Raw genomic sequence first — 20,435 nt, forward strand, 5'->3', positions numbered from 1 at the left:
TCTTGTACTATTTTAGTCAGTTCAGTGCCACAACCAACTCTGTTACTGTTACACAATTACTCTGTAATTTTGCTCCAACTCCAATTTTTACTCTCTAAATTCAAAATAAAGCAAAATTAACTATTTTTGAGGAAAATACTTTTAACACTGGAAAAATTGCTTAATTATTTTTCCTGTGCATTCACTACAGCGAACACATCAACTGATCTGCTCATAAGAAAAAGAAGAAATATTTACACTTGCTCGAGTTGATCTTCGGCTGGATCAAGTCAAAGTAAGAATGAATGAATGAATGAATGAATGAATGAAAGGCACCACTCATCATTAGTGTCACAGTTCTCAAGATTGAACTGAATCGCTGTCCTGAATCATGAATTGATTCACTGTCCTGAAATTGAATCGCTGTCCTGAATCATGAATTGAATCGTTTTCCTGAATCATGAAATGTATCACAAATTGAATCACTGTCCTGAATCATCCGAAGCGCATAAAATCCATGTGCCATCTCGTAGCAAGTTTTACCTCCAAATAGCCTAAAGCAGGGGTGTTCAAATTGATCCATAAAGGGCCGTGTGGCTGCAGGTTTTCATTCCAGCCATGCAGCAGCACCCTGATTTGGCTTATTCAATCAACTGACACACCCACCCTTTAATCAAGGGTGGGTGTGGCTGCAAGTATTTGACTGTGTGAAGACAGTTCAGTTGATTGAATGAGCCAAGTCAGGTGTGCTGCTGCATGGCTGGAATGAAAACCTGCAGCCACACGGCCCTTTATGGATCAATTTGAACACCCCTGGCCTAAAGTATGTCTGACAGATTTTATCCTGTTCATGGTGGCCGTTCCCACCGCAAAAGAGAAACCAATCGAAACTGAAAGAGTGAAAGTGATTATCATGCCATTATCATGTGAATAGTCTTTTATGAATGCATAAGTGGGAGCTCAGCACTCCAACTCCGGTGTGACTGAGTAAGGTGACAAGTTTCATGTTTCATCTAATTTAGGTAATTTAAAAACTATAATATTATTTGGCAGTATACACAAAGGAAAGTGTAAAGTATAAAGTTTCTGTCAATATGTTTATCATGCTTGGATGATTAAAAAAAACTGTCAAAGATATTTATCTACATACATGACCTATTCATTCTAAACCTGCCTAGCTTCACCAGCGAAGCTCTCGACCCCAAAGGGTTAAAAAGATGGTCCATTCCAGGAAACCAACTATTTAATTAAACTCTAATTCTACCTAGAAGAGTGGTCAAATATCCAACCGTAATTCTGCCAGAAGCTTGATGATGACTACCATAAGCATCTGGTCAAGGCGAAACTTGCTAAGGGGCATTTAATCAAATATTAGGTGCATTGCTGCATGTATATATTTTGACCCTGTATGTAAATTTTTGACCGTGTGTTTATTTCAGAAAGCCTAAAATAAATTAGAACTTGTGCACCAAATTCTTGAGGGTTTTTTTCTGTTACAGATGTATGCTGTTCAATCATTCTTCCCTAGAAAAAGACTCATTTAAAGACTTCTCATTGAAACCAAAAAGTTCTATTTTGATCTCATCCGTCCACAACATTTTTCCAATAGCCTTCTGGCTTGTCCATGTGATCTTTAGCAAACTGCAGATGAACAGCAATGTTCTTTTGGGAGACCAGTGGCTTTCTCCTTGCAACCCTGCCACGCACACCATTGTTCTTCAGTGTTCTCCTGATGGTGGACTCATGAACATTAACATTAGCCAATGTGAGAGAGGGTTTCAGTTGCTTAGAAGTTACCCTGGGGTCCTTTGTGACCTCGCCAACTATTACATGCCTTGCTCTTGGAGTGATCTTTGTTGGTCAACCACTCCGGGGGAGGGTAACAATGGTCTTGAATATCCTCCATTTGTACACAATCTGTCTTGTAGGTACAGTTCGCCACCTACTGTCTAAGAACTACAACTCCCAGCCAACTTCCGCGTTGACCTACATCACGCCTGGGCGGGATCACTTGCATCACATCCTCCATGATTCCATAAAGGGACCTGGAAATCCACCATATCTTTCTCTTTGGCATCTGAAACCACACGGAACAGACCTAAAAGGAGGCACTCGCTATCAGACCGTCCGAAACCACGACTTCTTTCTTGCAAGATCCACGTTTCAGCGCGTTTTCCTTTTTGTTTACCCTTGATCATGGTAGACTCCGGAAACACGCAATCTTTAACTCAAGCGAGTTATAACCGGTTTTCAGTTATTCCTTATGAGTACGTACGAAACTGCAGCCCAAGGCAGTTTAATTTGTAACTAAGAAGCGGCTGGATCCTTCTAAACTAGTGCACGTTGTTTGATCAGAGTTTTCCTTCCCACGAGCTATGAAGCTGCTCCGAGGATCCTCTGTCTCCCACAGAAGTTTTTCCAAGCTCCTGTGAACTCTACCTCTCCGAGGACTCTCTGCTTTCTACAAAAAAGGCGAGATTTTGAAGTAACACTGGCATTTGGGCAAGAAGACTAGTCTTAGGAATTAGTTTATTTACTTAGTGTGAATTTACACTCAGGGATTGTTTAAGTGTGCACACTGATTTTGGTTTTCTATCATTTGTTTTTATTGTTGGTCTCAATCGTTTAATAGATAGGTTTTGCATGCTCTCTCTCTCTTTCTAACACTTTAATTTCATTATTTACCTAGCCTGGCAAGCCAGACTAAATGTGAATATTTAGTCTGGCCTCGATCCGTAGACATTTCTGAAGGGTGGGGGTGGAACAAACCGCTGTCTTTCAAACTGTCTCTGTGCGTATGGAGCACTTGCATGTGACGTCACAGCCGATCCAGATTGTGACAGACGCCATCTTGTCGGTCAAACGCCATAATCCGCCTTCTACTTCTATTTCTGGTTCTACTTCTGCTTTTACTTCTACCTTTTCTTCTGGAAAACCCTACTATATACAATTCTACTACAACGGCTGCGGCTACAAGCTCTCCCTACCTGTGCACGTTTTTTATGTTTTTTGTGTGTATTTTTGCGTGTTGTTTGTCTGTACCGGACTTCAATATCCATTACAACCGTATGGACTTACTGGACATTGATTTCCAGCAGAAAATGACGGTTTGTAGCGATTTCCATCGCATGCACAACATTCCGGACGAGAAAAAAAAAACAACATTCCGGACAAGATAGCGAGACCAGCGGGGTCTCCGTGGATTGTTATCGGAAGCAAAGCGAAGGAGGCGGTGCCGGGAGCGGAAGCAAAAGCGAGGCTGCAGAGCCGGCCTGTTGACTAAGCTCAGAAAACAGCCACTCAAATCTCCACTGCCAAGCCTCTACCTCTCCAACGCCAGATCCATGTAAACAAGACGGACGATTTGGAATTACCTTATTCTATTCTATAATCGGCTGGTCAGTGCTATACTCAATACTTAAGTGACTTACCCATCCAATGAGGATTCTTGTTTACAAGATGCCACATCTGAGTCGCTGACAAATCCTGAATTTCTGTAAAGATAACTGTCCAGAGATTTATAAGCACGCAGTGCTTCACCACTGAACAGTGAGGGAAAGTTAATGAGGTAATTATACACGTCCGGGTATTCCGCTGACAGTTCAAAATCCGGTCGTGAAAACTCCGTCCGGTAAGCCATAAGGGTCACAAATCTGTAGATCGTTTATTTTAGACATATATCTAGTTATCTGTTCATTAGAAAAATGAGCCGTGTAGTCTGTCGGTTGAAATTGATCCATTCTGTACACGAGTGCAGCAGTATTCAGCGGTGTTTTTGACCGACAAGATGGCGGTTGTGTACTTTCCGGTACGTGACTGCAAGATCTCTATAGGCCAACGCTCTGACCAATCAGTGCAACAGTGACTGTGACGTAGTCAGAGCGTGCAGTGGGGGAGACCTTGAAATAAATAATTTTTCAAAATGCGTATTAATTAATAAACAGGTTCTAGATATTAAGAAGTTTGGAGATAATGACCACAAGTTTGGAGTCTGTACCACATACTTAACATACACTCATTTTTTTTCAAGTGTTTGCTTAAACTGTTTTTGAGAGTTTTTATTTAGTGGTGTTTGGTGAAATAATTTCCCTTAAATTTAAAATAACGGGAAAATAAGAAACAATCAAAAAGTAATGTTTCAAATCCGTTTATTAATTCTTCGTACTGCACAAACTAGCCCCATCCTTTTGGCTATGAGCGGAGCCAGCTGGTAGATCAGACTTTTGCCATAGCCGGTCGGCAAAACAGCGAAAACGTCCTTCTTGAAAAGGAATGAGCGGAGAGCCTCTTCCTGCTCATGTTTCAATGAAAACTCCAAGTCTAATTCTTCTAAAACTGATTCCAAAGCGGAGTCAAACGCACGCTGTTCACTAGCCATAGCCATCTTTCCTGTTGTGCTTTCTCCAGCATCGCGCAGCCTTGTCGTCACTCTTGCAAAAGCCCGCCCAAAGAATCCAAACAAAAACCTTGCGTTGTGATTGGCGGGCACGATTTGATGCCCAGGGTGTTTTTGTTGATATAGTGTGAGACTAGACCCACTTGCTAGGCAAAAATATTTTTGGCCACTAGGCGGGTGGGTCTAGTTTACTAGGCTATTATTTACCCATATTTTGACCTCATTAAGATTTCAGTGAATTTAATAATACTATAAAGCTAGTGGGTTAGTTGTCTAGGGAAGCCTTTTGTCCCCAGGGACCAGGCTTCAACACGTGGTCATAGGCCTCACCCATACTTTAGCTAGCAAACCAGAGCTAACTCTCTTTGTTCTGTAAGGAGACACATGGTAAACCCCCCCCCTCCTTTGTTCTTCATCACGAGGTCTTTTGTCTCAACTTTAGATAATATTTTTAAGTTTTGATTCAATTCAACCTTTATAGCGCACTCTCCTGTGCCCACATTCAAATCCACATATATCACAGATGACCATTTGAATGTATTTTAATTGTTAACCTTTAATTTTTATCACACATACACTAAGCCTCACACACAACCACGTGGCCCACACTAGGCCTCAAAAGCACATGTTAGCTAGCCTTCCTTTGTCTAGTTAGCACACAAAGCTAATCATTTGCTTACACACACAAACACATGCTAGCTAGCCTTCCTTTGTCTAGTTAGCACACAAAGCTAATCATTTGCTTACACACACAAACACATGCTAGCTAGCCTTCCTTTGTCTAATTAGCCTACAAAGCTAACCTTTTGAACACACACACACACACACACTCTCTGTTTACAGAAGATTTCACCTGCTGCTATTCAATTTTTATCTTTGTTATAATAAATTACATTATCATTGAAACTGTGTGTGTTTGTCTGCTGTTCCGATATTTCTTGAAGTCGCCCAGATCTCAAAAGAACTCTTAAGGTGTATATGAATATTATTAGCTGCAGCTTGGTAAGTGACCATAATAATTCTGAATATACCAGATAATGGTATGATTCACTTTAAATGATTCACTTTAGATGATTCACTTTAAATGATTCACTTTAGATGATTCACTTTAGATGATTCACTTTAAATGATTCAATTTAAACGATTCAATGTGACTGATTCAATGGTATGATTCAATTCAAATGATTCAATGGGATTGATTCAATTTAATTATTAAAGATTGATCACTTAACACCAATCTACATACAAATAAACATAATACACCTACAGTCTGACTGTGGATTTTGAAGTCCAAACTCTTTAGAGATGGTTTTATAACCTTTTCCTGCCTGATGAGCATCAACAATGCTTTTTCTGAGGTCCTCCTTTGCTTGTGCCATGATACACTTCCACAAAGGTGTTGAGAAGATCAGACTTTGATAGATCCCTGTTCTTTAAATAAAACAGGGTGCCCACTCACACCTGATTTAAGATTCAAGATTCTTTTTATTCGTCCCGAGGGAAATTTGTCTTGGACATACACATAGCTGCCGCATAACACACAACACATGACGCCACAAAAAAAAAATCTGATTGTCATCTCAATGATTGAAAACACCTGACTCTAATTTCATCTTCAAATTAACTGCTAATCAATCACTTATACAGGAAGGGACAGAGCAGGCGATACTTCCTTAGGAGGCTGCGGTCCTTTAACATCTGCAGGAAACTCCTGTGGATGTTCTATCAGTCTGTGGTCGCCAGTGTCCTGTTTTACACCGTGGTGTGCTGGGGGGGGCAGCACATCCAAGAAGGACACATCCAGACTGGACGAACTGATCAGGCGGGCCGGCTCTGTGGTCGACATGAAACTGGACTCTCTGGTGATAGTGGCAGAGAAGAGGTCTATGGACAAACTATTGAACATCATGGACGATGCCAGTCACCCTCTGCACACCGTCATCAGCAACCAGAGGAGCCTGTTCAGTGACAGAATGCTCCTTCCTAAGTGCAGGACGAACAGACTCAAAACTCTTTTGTCCCTCATGCCATCAGACTGTACAACTCCTCTCTGGGTGGGAGGAGGGGTAACAGGAGGACAGAGGATGGGAAGAAGCAGTAGCCTAGCCTAACAATAAGCAATACTGGACAATGTGCAATATAATGTGCAATATAAAGTGCAATATCTCTCCTGCTTCCCACACACACACACACACACACACACACACACACACACACACATTTACCCTAACCCCACTTCTCCCCCCTTTCCCCCCTTCCTCTCTTCCCCATATCTTATTCTTTTAGATTTGTATATGTAAATACTTAATTTATTTTAATTTATCTAGAAGTTTTTCTCTATTTCTTTTCTCTGTTTATCTGTAATGACGCTGCTGGAATCTTAATTTCCCTGAGGGAACCCTCCAGGGATCAATAAAGTTTTATCTAATCTAATGTAATCTAATGTAATCTAATCTAATCCTAATCTAATCCTAGAGGTTCACATACTTTTGCCACTCACAGATATATAATATTGGATCATTTTCCTCAATAAATAAATGACCAAGTAGAATATTTTTGTCTCATTTGTTTAACTGGGTTCTCTTTATCTACTTTTAGGACTTGTGTGAAAATCTGATGATCTTTTAGGTCATATTTATGCAGAAATATTGAAAATTCTAAAGGGTTCACGAACTTTCAAGCACCACTGTATACACACATACTTTTGCAGGGCAATATATAGTATATATAGTGCATTGCAAAAGTATTCAGCCCCCTTGGTGTTTGTCCTGTTTTCCTGCATTACAAGCTGGAATTAAAATGGATTTTTGGGGGGTTAGCACCATTTGATTTACACAACATGCCTACCACTTTAAAGGTGCAAATTGTTTTTTTTTTTTTTTATTGTGACACAAACAATAATTAAGATGAAAAAAAAAACAGAAATCTGGAGTGTGCATAAGTATTCACCCCCTTTCGTATGAAACCCCTAAATAAGAGCTGGTCCAAACAATTCACTTCATAAGTCACATAATTAGTTGATTAAGATCCACTTGTGTGCAGTCAATCAAAGTGTCACATGATCTGTCACATGATGTCTGTATAAATCAACCTGTTCTGGAAGGACCCTGACTCTGCTACACTACTCAGCAAGCAACATGAAAACCAAGGAGCACTCCAAACAATTCAGAGACAAAGTTGTGGAGAAGTATAGATCAGGGTTGGGTCATAAAAAATATCCCAAAACTTTGAATATCCCAGGAAGTACCATTAAATCCATTATAGCAAAATGGAAAGAATATGGCACCACTACAAACTTGACAAGAGAAGGCCGCCTACCAAAACTCACAGACCTCTGCATTAATCAGAGATGCAATAAAGACACCAACGATAATGCTAAGGGAGCTGCAAAGATCCACAGTGGAGATGGGAGTATCTGTCCATAGGACCACTTTAAGCCATACACTCTACAGAGTGGGGCTTTATGGAAGAGTGGCCATAAAAAAGTCATTGCTTAAAAAATCACATTTGGAGTTTGCATGTGGCAGCATGTGGCAGACTCCCCAAACACATGGAAGAAGATTCTCTGATCAAATGAGACAAAAATTGAGCTTTTTGGCCATCATGTGAAATGCCATGTGTGGCACAAACCCAACACCCTGAGAACACCATCCCTAAAAGGAAGCATGGTGGTGGCAGTATCATGCTGTGAGGATGTTTTTCATCTGCAGGGACAGGAAAGCTGGTCAGGACTGCAGGAAAGATGGATGGCACTAAATACAGGGCAGTTCTGGAGGAAAACTTGTTCGAGTCAGCCAGAGGTTTGAGACTGGGATGAAGGTTTACAGTCTAGCAGGACAATGACCCTAAACATACTGCTAAATCTACACTGGAGTGGTTTAAAGGGAAACATTTAAATGTCTTGGAATGGCCTAGTCAAAGCCCAGACTTCAATCCAATTGAGAATCTGTGGCATAACTTGAAGATTGCTGTACACCAACGCAACCCATCTAACTTGAAGGAGTTGGAGCAGTTTTGCCTTGAGGAATGGGCAAAAATCCCAGTGGCTAGATGTGCTAAGCTAATAGAGACATACCCCAGGAGACTTGCAGCTGTAATTGTAGCAAAAGGTGGCTCTATAAAGTATTGACTTTGAGGGAGTGAATACCTATGCACACTCCAGATTTCAGTTTTTTTCATCTTAATTATTTGTTTGTGTCACAATAAAAAACAATGTGCACCTTTAAAGTGGTAGGCATGTTGTGTAAATCAAGTGGCGCTAACCCCCCCAAAATCCATTTTAATTCCAGCTTGTAATGCAAGAAAACAGGACAAACACCAAGGGGGATGAATATAGTACCAGTCAGCACTGACGCCTCACAGCAAGAAGGTCCTGGGTTCGAGCCCAGTGGCTGGCGAGGGCCTTTCTGTGTGGAGTTTGCATGTTCTCCCAGTGTCTGTGTGAGTTTCCTCCGGGTGCTCCGGTTTCCCCCACAGTGCAAAGACATGCAGGTTAGGCTAATTGGAGGCTCTAAATTGACCGTAGGTGTGAATGTGAGTGTGAATGGTTGTCTATCTCTACGTGTCAGCCCTGCGATAACCTGGCGACTTGTCCAGCGTGTACCCTGCCTCTCACCCATAGTCAGCTGGGATAGGCTCCAGCTTGCCTGCAACCCTGTAGAACAGGATAAGCGGCTACAGATAATGGATGGATGGATGGATGGATGGATGGATGGATGGATGTTCTACATTCTAGAACAATAACAAACACATCAAAACTATGAAATAACATATGGAACATATATGGAATTATGTAGTAAACAAAAAAAAGTGTTAAAAAATATACATTTATGACCTCAACTCTGTGTGTGTGTGTGTGTGTGTGTGTGTGTGTGTGTGTGTGTGTGTGTGTGTGATATATTAAATATATAAACTCTATAAACATATAAATACACTGCAACCCAAATAAAATGCCCAAATAGTTCGTTACACTGAAAAGTTCGGAATACTGAAATGGACCCACTTGTCACATCAAACACTCACTCTTATGTAAAACAAGATTTATAAAACAAGTAAATTTATATTTACACTTAATTCACTTACATATTTATGAAGTAAAGGAAATACGTCACTCTTAAGTAAAGGAAATAAGTCACAATCGCTGTCATTTGCTTGCCACAATTTATTTCTTTTCAGCCCATCATATTGATTGCAGTTATTTATGAAGTCTCAGAGCTCTTTTTCTTTTGCTTTAAAAACTGAACTTGAATTTTGCGGGATACCATATTCTTTAAACAAATTTGTTGATTTCCCACCATGTTTTAGACGTCCAGGATATGAAGTTTGTCTTCAACGGTTGCAATTCCACGAATGCAGTGGCACACCTCAAACTGCTACTCATGTACATGCGCACAGTGCCATTCGGACTAATCACCATGCACCTGTTCTGGATTAGAGTGCAATCACAGTGTGCACTTATAAGGACTCTTATAACACAGACTTTGCGAAGTATACACGCTGTACCTTGTGTCTCATGTTACCAAGCCTTTTGTAGCACTGTGTTGATATTCTGGTTTCTGAATCTGTTTTGTACTTTGCCCTTTGTCTCTGCCTTTGATATCCTGTCTGTGCCTCGCTTGACCATAACCTGTTTCTTGACTCTGATTTTTTTTTTTATCACTGATTTGGATCTGTTTGCCAGCATGTTTTTAAATAAAATTCTTCCAGCAATTATATCCATCCATCACCTGCATTTTCTGACAGATGGACAGTATCTAAAGCTGTGTTCACATATATACCGGTACGATAGTGGTATAACTGTATCGATACAAAGTATACCGGTACAGTTTAGTGCATCTGTCCACACTAGCGAGAAATATTTGTGGTTTTCTTTCACGGTAGTTGAAATGCGCGTGCGTGAAATGTTTCCGTGGTTACCGAGTAACTTCCTTCCGAGAATATGGCGGATGAAACAACGTGTGTGTGCTTTTTGTTGTCAATGTACAGTCTGCATTTCTGGTGGTCATTTATTCAGTCGAATTGTATAAAACTCGCGAGGCAGTTGAGAAAGAAACAAAGAAAACGAATCTCCGTTCTTCACTATTTTATTCAGCGAAGACATCGATTGAGGTGTGTGACTTTGGACATGCGCATTATATTTGTATCGATACAGAACCGCTTCATCTGTCCACACTACAGCGAAGCGCTACAGTACCGATACTGTACCGGTATGAAACCCATACATTTCTGGGTTTCGTACCGATACAGTTATACCGCTACAGTACTGGTATAGTTGCTAGTGTGGACAGGTGTTGTGGTATGAAAGTAGTATCGTATCGGTACAAAATCCCTAGTATGGACAGGGTATTACATTTACAAGTAGCCATGACAGCAATGCTTATTGAGTAAAGAATTGAGTAAAACTGCTTTTAGGTGTAAAATAAAGTCCTTTTAAGGAATTTTTTTGAAGTCAATGATTGCCATTCTCGATAATTGTTCGTGAGTGATGCCTAAGCTAAGCTAGTTAAGCCCTTGTTTTAAGGTGTTAACATGTATTGTTAACTTGACTGCGGATGTGATTGCTTATTGTTTGTCTCTGGGGGAAGAGGAACGCATGGCTCAGTGATTTTTTTTTTTTTAAGACTGACTCATTGTCATTAAAGGCGAGGAACACAAACTTAGTTTGTTATATGCAAAGGGTCGTAGTAATAGAGTTAGTTACAGTGGGGTTGCAGTGTATATGGGCAGCATAGTGGTTAGCACTGTGACCTCACAGCAAGAAGGTTCTGCATTCGAACCTTGTGGCTGACTGGGGCCTTTCTGTGTAGTGTTTGCATGTTCTCCCTATGCCTGTGTGGGTTTTCTCCGGGTGCTCCAGTTTCCTCCCAGAGTCCAAAGACATGCAGATTAGGTCAACTGGCTCCTCTAAATTGCCCATAGGTGTGAATGTCAATATGACTGGTTGTTCATCTCTGTGTTAGACCTGTGATATATTGGTGACCTGTCCATAGTGTACTCCACCTCTCATCTGAAGTCAGCTGTGACTGACTCCAGCTTCCCTATGACCCTGATGGATAAGCAGTATAGATAATGGATGGATGGATGGATGGATATAAATATATAAAAATTACTGTCAAAAGCCTAGGGACATCCTCTAATTAGCACAAGCTGTTGTTTGAAAAAGCTGTGGAAAGACAGAAAAACAAAAGACAGACACTGAAGCAGTGTCATTCACATTACAATGCATATATATATATATATATATTTTTTTTTTTTTAACTGAAGTTATACTTAATTGAATGTGATCCATTAAACTCCTGTACATTTATGCTGTTCATCAAAGCATTTGATTTGGGCCTGAGCTCCACACCCAAGCAACACAGATGTTGATACTTATTATAACTTTTCATTCTCATTCTCATTATCTCTAGCCGCTTTATCCTTCTACAGGGTCGCAGGCAAGCTGGAGCCTATCCCAGCTGACTACGGGCGAAAGGCGGGGTACACCCTGGACAAGTCGCCAGGTCATCACAGGGCTGACACATAGACACAGACAACCATTCACACTCACACCTACGGTCAATTTAGAGTCACCAGTTAACCTAACCTGCATGTCTTTGGACTGTGGGGGAAACCGGAGCACCCGGAGGAAACCCACGCGGACACGGGGAGAACATGCAAACTCCACACAGAAAGGCCCTCGCCGGCCCCGGGGCTCGAACCCAGGCCTTCTTGCTGTGAGGCGACAGCGCTAACCACTACACCACCGTGCCGCCTATTATAACTTTTATATAACTTATATAACACAAGTGAGCACTAAGAGATCTGAGAAACCCCTATAGACAGCTTAAAGCTATTGTTGGCCTTGAACATTCTAATTAACCTGAATTCACATGTCCTCCTGCTTGGGAAAACAAAGGTGTCGACTTGTAGTGCTTACTTATCTGCTTATACAAGCATCGATTGAATACACTTTGAATATTTGATTGAATATTAACTTTTCAGGTGAATCATATGACACAAAAGGTACTTAACCAGTGTAAGCAATTACATATTTGCCCTGTCTCATAGTCTTTGAGGTACCATTATAGATTTGAGTGATCAACATAAAATCAGGTGTCTGATGCAGACACATTTTGCTGTAACAGGATGACAGCAAAAAAGAGAGAGAATTAAAATAGATGCTGAAAAAATTGAAAGAAAAGAGGACAGCCACAAACTGACCTGTGAATCTTGCAGTAACAGGAAATGCATCACTGAGCAATGGGTTTCTTGCTACTTCCTGACTGTTAGACCACAGACAGCAGAATACTTCTCTCTCAGTATGAGAATGGAAAGTTCTCCTGCACTCCTCTCTCACTGCTGCCTTTACGGGGGCTTCAGTCATAATTCATGCTAAATGCTTCCATGTTGTTGGTGCTACTAGCTACTTTTAGGACTACCTGCTCATAACAAATAACAGCATATGTGGTGAAAAGCCCTACTCTGAATATGCATAAAAGAGAATATCTTTAGAATATGGAGGCAGACTTGCCTGGTGCTCTTGCATGACCACACATTTTTAGGTTTTGAGCTTTGGAATGAACCAATAACTACCCTCAAAACTTATCATCCTTCATGAGAAAAAAACAGAAAACCTTACTTCTCAGAACTGTCTTATAAGTAGGTAATAAAAAAAGCCTATCTTGTGTATATATAAAATATTTTCAAATCTGTAAGATGACATCAACACCTGTAAACTGACACTAAGAGCGCTGAATATTAAATATTACTTAAATATTTATTGAAGAATGACACTGAATTCATTGTGCTTCTGCTATGCTCAGAATTTTACATACACTCATGGACATGAATGTTATTGGTCGTTCAGTGATTTCTTTGAACTATTTTTTTCTATCGATGAATGATGATGATAGTTTATTTCAAACATGTAAACAAACAATGAATAAATAAGCAGATAACAAGAAAAGCAAAACAGTATTTGCAACAAGAACACGTAAAAAGCCACTAAATTAGAAAATAAACCTTAAATAATATAGGTAATAATAATATATCAAAATCAAAACAAAAGAAAACAAGACAAAAATACAAACAAGGACGCACTAAGCAGTTTTGAGTTTACATGTCCGAAAAGGAGTGGGCTGAAGTAAAAACTTATTTAATCCCACCCCTCTACTTTAGTCAATATAAATTGATTATCGAGCTTCCTTATATATATACACACTATACATACATACACTGTATATTACTGATTGCTTCAACTATTCAGATATCAATTCTCTATGACTACATCATATAATTAATTAATTATTAATTAATTAATGAATAATGAATGCATTGTATTTTTGTAATTATTGCCCCATACCTCTGCGCAGTAACTTAAATAAGGTGAAACCAGGGAACAGTAAAGAATCCGGAGTGAATTGTGATCTAGAAACTGTTTAACTTTGTTTAATATTGCAATACTTCTTGATACTTTGGATTGTATGTTTTTTATATGTGGTTTCCAGCTGAGTTTTTCATCAATAGCTGTTCCAAGAAATTTGATTTCCTTAACTCTTTCTATAATAACCCCATCTATTTGAATATTTATTTGTGTGTTTGTTTTGTTGTTACCAAATAATATTACTTTGGATTTATTCAAGTTTAATGATAATTTGTTACTGTTGAACCATGTTATTAATTGACTTATTTCTGTTGTAATCTCCTGCAAAAGTTCCATTAAATTATCACCAGAAAAAAGGATATGTGTATCGTCCGCAAACAAGACAAGCTTCAATACTTTAGATACACTACATATGTCGTTGATATATAGTATAAAAAACTTTGGTCCTAACACTGACCCCTGGGGAACACCACAAGTTATGTCCAAACATGAGGAAGAGCAATCTCCCAGCTTCACAAACTGTCTACTGTTACTTAAATAGCTTTTAACCCAGTTTAAAACTATACCCCTGATGCCATATCGTTTCATCCCAGTTTTGTTGATGATAAAATATACATCTTTTAATAGAATAAAAAATAATTTGGTGCATAAGTTTGAATTTATTTTGGATTTTCTGAAATCAACACGGTCAAAATTACACATACATGGTGAAAAATATGCATACATCTACACAGATTATTAAGTTAGTGTTGTTGAAAGTTCCAAAATGTCTTTTAACTTACCAACCCTCAAGCCTCTTAACTTCTTGTTAGTGATCGTGATTGACTACAGCTGGTAGTGTCTCTGTGACAACATAAAAGAGGTTCTTTGACAAGTACAAGTTATTGGGAGGTGTACTTCTTTACCGAGATCTGGAAGAAGAGCCAAATTGTCAGCTGAGAGGAAATTGTTTCGGATGGTCAGGAACAACCCATGAACCACCAAAGCACATGTCTGTCATGAACTGGAAGCTGCTGGAACACTAGTGCCATTGTTTACAGTCAAGCAGGTTTTACATCACCATGGACTGAGAGACTGCCATTCAAGAAATAACCCCCTGCTCCAAAATTAATACCTTCAAGCTCAACTATAGTTTGCAGCTGACCACATAGACAAAGAAAAAGCCTTCTGGAAGAAAGTTTTATGATCAGATAAGACAAAGATTGAGTTGTTTGGCCACAATGACTAGACTTATGATTGGAGGGGTAAAGGTGAGGCACTCAACCCCAAGAACACTGTACCAATTATTAAGCAACTGTCAAGCATGGTTAAACAAAGTGGATGGAATAATGAAGGAGGACTACTTTAGAATTCTTCAGCATATCCTCAAACCATCAGCTAGACGGTTGAAACTTGGACATAATTGTATGTTCCACCAGGACAATGACCCCAAATACATCAAAGCTGTTTGTAAAATGGATAAAGCAAGTTAGCATTAAGATTTTGGAATGCCCTTCCCAAAGCCCTGACTTCAACCCAATCAAAAATATGTAGACTGTGCTTAAACGTTGGGTCCAAGTCAGGCAACTAACAAATTTAACTATACTCTACTAATTCTACCAGGAAGAGTGGTCAAATATCCAACCATAGTTCTGCCAAAAGCTCGTTGTTGGATACCAAAAGTAAAGATGAAACTTGCTAATGGCCACATAATCAAACATTAGGTGTGCTGGGTGAATATTATTGACCCTGTGTGTATAATTTTGACCCTGTGTTGATTTCAGAAATCCCACAATAAATTAATATCTGTGCACCAAGTTCTTGATTTTTTTCTTTTAAAGATGTATGTTGTACAATCAATCATTCTTCCGTAGAAAAAGAACAGTTCAAAGAAATCATTGAAAGTCGAATATTGCCATGATATCCATGTCCTTGATGAGTGCATGTAAATTTCTGACCACAACTGTAACAGCAGCCTAATATCTTATAGATAGCCTATTATCGTATAATGAATAAATATGATTAATGATAAATTATTGTAATATTAACATGGTCAATAATTATGTAAATCCACAAAGAAAGGTTGAGAGTCTTTGAGTCTGAATACATCATGCATCTCACAGGCTGTGTACTGAGAAACAGATGAAAAGGAACAGAGCATGATGCACCACTACTCACTTCCTCTCTCTCACATCTCACTGAGTGCTTACATCTTTTGTTCCATAACATTCAGCGACTTCCTCTAAATGGATGCAATATCCTCATGCACTTTTACAAAAATATGAATAACTGAATGGATTTAACTTTCTTTACAGAGATTTAAAATGTTAGTATTTAAGATGATGTCTTACCAGTAGAAACTCAACTGTCAACTCTGAAACCATGAAGCTGATAAGTGATGCCTGTGTTCTAAAGAAATAGTAACATTCACAGTGATCTATTTCAACTATGTGGCAACAGGCCACATGCCACAGATAGGAAGAACTACCCAAGTTGTGAAAACAAGACAGGAAATTGTTGCAGAAAGCTGTAAAGATGTGTTCTCCAATTTGGTGAAACACAAGATAGATTCAGGACATGTGGGACTACAAACCATAAATCATACTAATAGTGCCACTACACAAATAAAATAACTACTTATAATAACTAGGCATTGATACATAGCATATTTAAAATCTAAAATGCTTTTTTTTCTTGCAATTGTTTCTTGTAATATAACTGACTAATATATGTATAGTTGTTTATATTAAAAATGTTTTCTTTATTTAATTTGATCTGATCTAATTAATTGAAACAAAAAAGACAATGACAAAGCGATCTCAAAAATAACTGAGCTATCTCATTGTGAAGAATTTGTTTTGGCTCCAGTGAAAAATATTCAGTGCATGACAGAACTGGAGGAACAAACGATTAGAGACTTCAAGCCTTGGCCAAAAGCTATGCAAATTACGAACCTTTCACATATTTTAAGCCATAAAAGTTTATTAGTTGACATTCCTTGGTAAAGTTCATCTGATGGATTCCATACCATAGTATTGTATGGCATTGCACTGTATTGAATAAAACTGCAGATAATTATCATTTAATTTCTAATCAATTACCCTCTTCATATTCACTAAACCACTCTTGTTGACAGGTTAAATGTATAGAGCATACAATTTTTCATAGAAATACAGGAATAAACTTGTACATTTTAAAGCCCTGTACAAACTTATCTCCTCTTTTATTCACCGTGTTCTGTGTCTGCAAGCAGCAAGTGTGCTATTGTGAAAGAACACCACCCCCACCATCTTAATTCACCCATGTGTTTACTGTCATACCAATACCAACATGTTACAGCACATGTCTACTGAAGGAAGGGAGAGAAGGTACTGTGAATATACCAGCAAAGCTTGCTTGCCTCACACCCACATGTTCCAGCTACAATGAAAATAAAAGTACACTATGACTTGCTACTATATAAAACAGACTGCAGTTAAACAACACAGGCTGTTTTCTACATCAAACAACAATGCATTCTGGGCCTTTGATTCTCACATATACCAAAATGAACTGCCATCAGAGCTAAAGGTAAAAAAAAAAAAAGAGAGAGAGAGAGAGAGAGAGCGAGAGAGAGAGATAAAAGAAAACATAAGATTTAACCCTCTATGGAATACTTCAAGCTGTTTTGAAGACTCATATCTATAGGCTGAAGTTATAGAGAAGGTGAAGCTGGCTGCTACAACACCGATTCCAAAAAAGTTGTGAAGCTGTGTAAAACATACATAAAAACAGAATGCAATGACATGCAAATCCTTTTCAACTTATATTCAATTGAATACAATACAAAGACAAAAAAAGCTTCTTCTTTTTTTTTGCAAATATACACTCATTCTGAATTTGATGCCTGCAACGTGTTCCAAAAAAGTTGCGACAAGGGCAACAAAAGACTGGGAAAGTTATGGAATGCTCAAAAAACACCTATTTGGAACATTCTACAGGTAAACTGGCTTATCATTAATTGGAAAGACTCAGTCATTCACAAGTAAGGATGAGGCGAGGTTCACCACTTTGTGAAAAACTGCATGTGCAAATAGTCCAACAGTTTAACAACAATGTTTCAGAAGATACAATTGCAAGGAACTTGGGGATTTCACCATTGACAATCCATAATATTACACTTGGGAAAACAACTGTCAGTAAATACAGTTCATCGCTGCATCTACAAACATAAGGCGAAAGCCATATAAGATATTCCTTTATTGAGCCCCATGAAGGGGAAATTCAGGTGTTGCAGCAGCAGCTCAAGTACAGAGTAAAATATAGATAAATGTAGGTTAAGTTATATATCTCATCTCATTATCTCTAGCCGCTTTATCCTGTTCTACAGGGTCGCAGGCAAGCTGGAGCCTATCCCAGCTGACTACAGGCAAAAGGCGGGGTACACCCTGGATAAGTCACCAGGTCATCACAGAGCTGACACATAGACACAGACAACCATTCACACTCAATTTAGAGTCATCAGTTAACCTAACCTGCATGTCTTTGGACTGTGGGGGAAACCGGAGCACCCGGAAGAAACCCACGCGGACACAGGGAGAACGTGCAAACTCCGCACAGAAAGGCCCTCGCCGGCCATGGGGCTCGAACCCAGGACCTTCTTGCTGTGAGGCGACAGCGCTAACCACTACACCACTGTGCCGCCCATTCATTCTATCCACATTCACTGGATATGAGCAATTGTATGCTCTGATTGGCTACTCTGCTACTATGCTATCAGCTCATATACTATGAGTAAAGAAAAACAAAATGGTGGAGCATGTTGCTGAACCAACTGAGGACGAAATAAAAACTTTACTCAAAAACAAAACCCCCAAAACCATTTCATGGTAAGAATATATGTTTTATTTTTCAAGAATTATTATTATGGCATTTTTCACAAATTGGTACTGTCATTTCGCTGGTTTGTTTACTCATCTCATTATCTGTAGCCGCTTTATCCTGTTCTACAGGGTCGCAGGCAAGCTGGAGCCTATCCCAGCTGACTATGGGTGAAAGGCAGGGTACACCCTGGACAAGTTGCCAGGTCATCACAGGGCTGACACATAGACAACCATTCACACTCACACCTACGGTCAATTTAGAGTCACCAGTTAACCTAACCTGCATGTCTTTGGACTGTGGGGGAAACCGGAGCACCCGGAGGAAACCCACGCAGACACGGGGAGAACATGCAAACTCCGCACAGAAAGGCCCTCACCGGCCACGGGGCTCGAACCCGGACCTTCTTGCTGTGAGGCGACAGCGCTAACCACTACACCACCCTGCCGCCCCAGGTTTGTTTACTCAAATTCGCAAAAAAATAAAAATAAAAATGCTCTGTTTCTCAAAATCCAGTGACTATGGATATAATAAAACAAATATTCCACTCAATCTCATCATACATGGCTTATAGCCAACTCGGCGCTATGTGCCTTGTCAGCTATCAGCTCATGTACAACTCGATTTCATGGAATAATTGTGATGTGTGAATAATTATGGAATAAATATCTCAACAATATGTCAACAACATCCAGAAACACCACCAAATTCTCTAAACCTGAACTTGTGTGAGATGGACTGATGCAAAGTAAAAGAGTGCTGTGGCCTAACGAGTCCACATTTTGAATTATTTTTGGAAATCATGGACATTGTGTTTTCCAGACTAAAGAAGAAAAAGTATCATACAGTTCAACAGTTCAAAAGCCAGCATCAATGATGGTATGGGGGTGTGCCGCTATACTTAATTCATTTACATGATCTAATAAATAAAATCTGCAGTAGAACACATCATCTGAAAGATAAAACCTATAACATACTTCATCAACTTGTGCAAGCAATGAACTTATTACAGCTGACTGTATGTTTTCATTCAAGTTTCTGCTCTCATCCATCTTTGAGGAATAAAGTCTTTCTACCAACATTCATTCCCCAGAATTCCCTACAGCTGAAAATAGATGATAGAGTCAGAGCAAATGTTTGCATAAATGATAAAATATACAGATAACAAAAGAAAAATTACAATATAGGTTATTATTAAATTACATTTCAAATAAGTTTTAATTCATACTTTACACTGCCTTATTAAAAAAAAGTTTCCTCAACCTCTATGTGGTGACTTCTACTCATGTTACTGATAGTTTTTTGACAGTAATAAATAAATGGTGAATGACAGAACATGGCTCATACACATGATAAACTCAGTGAACTGGTTAAACAACATTAGGCTTCCAACTTCTACAGAGTAAGCAAGCACATGCTCATTTATTACATTCAGTTTACCCTCTGAAAGATGACCTAGCCAGAAGAAACTATAGGAAATTTATTCAGTTGCACCACAGAGATTGGCATTAATCCTGTTATTGTCAGCTTAAATTAGAGGTTTAAGGCAGCTTGAAAAACAACTTATATTTGGGACATAATTTGCTTTAGAGCTGTATAAAGAAGACAAAGGAGTCAAAATTGTATTATTATTGTTATCATCAAAGTCCCTCCTGTGCCAGAACCTGGTCTTTCCAGACAGTCTCCCATCCTAGTACTAACCAGGCCCTTAAAGTGCATATCACAGGTAAATTCAGGAGAAAGATCAATGTAATTCTCCTATTTTATATTAAACTTTGGTCAAATATCTGTCACATTTTGCATTTTGTGCAATTTTTTTTATCTTGCACAATCCCAGAAAAATTCAGTTGAAATCAA

The 20,435-nt window shown here is 39.0% G+C and overlaps 1 protein-coding gene across 2 annotated transcripts in view; it reads right to left on the bottom strand.

Annotated features, from left to right (window-relative positions):
• elf1 (E74-like ETS transcription factor 1) overlaps positions 1-20,435 on the bottom strand; it is a 120,273-nt gene that overhangs the window by 83,457 nt on the left and 16,381 nt on the right. The window contains exon 1 of one of the 2 annotated variants that reach the window (XM_060927630.1): positions 16,070-16,125. The exons of the other annotated variant lie outside the window; for it this stretch is intronic. The gene's annotated coding sequence lies outside the window, so the exon portion shown is untranslated. Of the gene's footprint in view, positions 1-16,069; positions 16,126-20,435 lie in introns of those variants that run through there. 2 annotated transcript variants of the gene reach the window in all.

The sequence above is a fragment of the Neoarius graeffei genome, chromosome 8 (genome assembly GCF_027579695.1).
Source record: "Neoarius graeffei isolate fNeoGra1 chromosome 8, fNeoGra1.pri, whole genome shotgun sequence".
Lineage (NCBI taxonomy): Eukaryota > Metazoa > Chordata > Actinopteri > Siluriformes > Ariidae > Neoarius > Neoarius graeffei.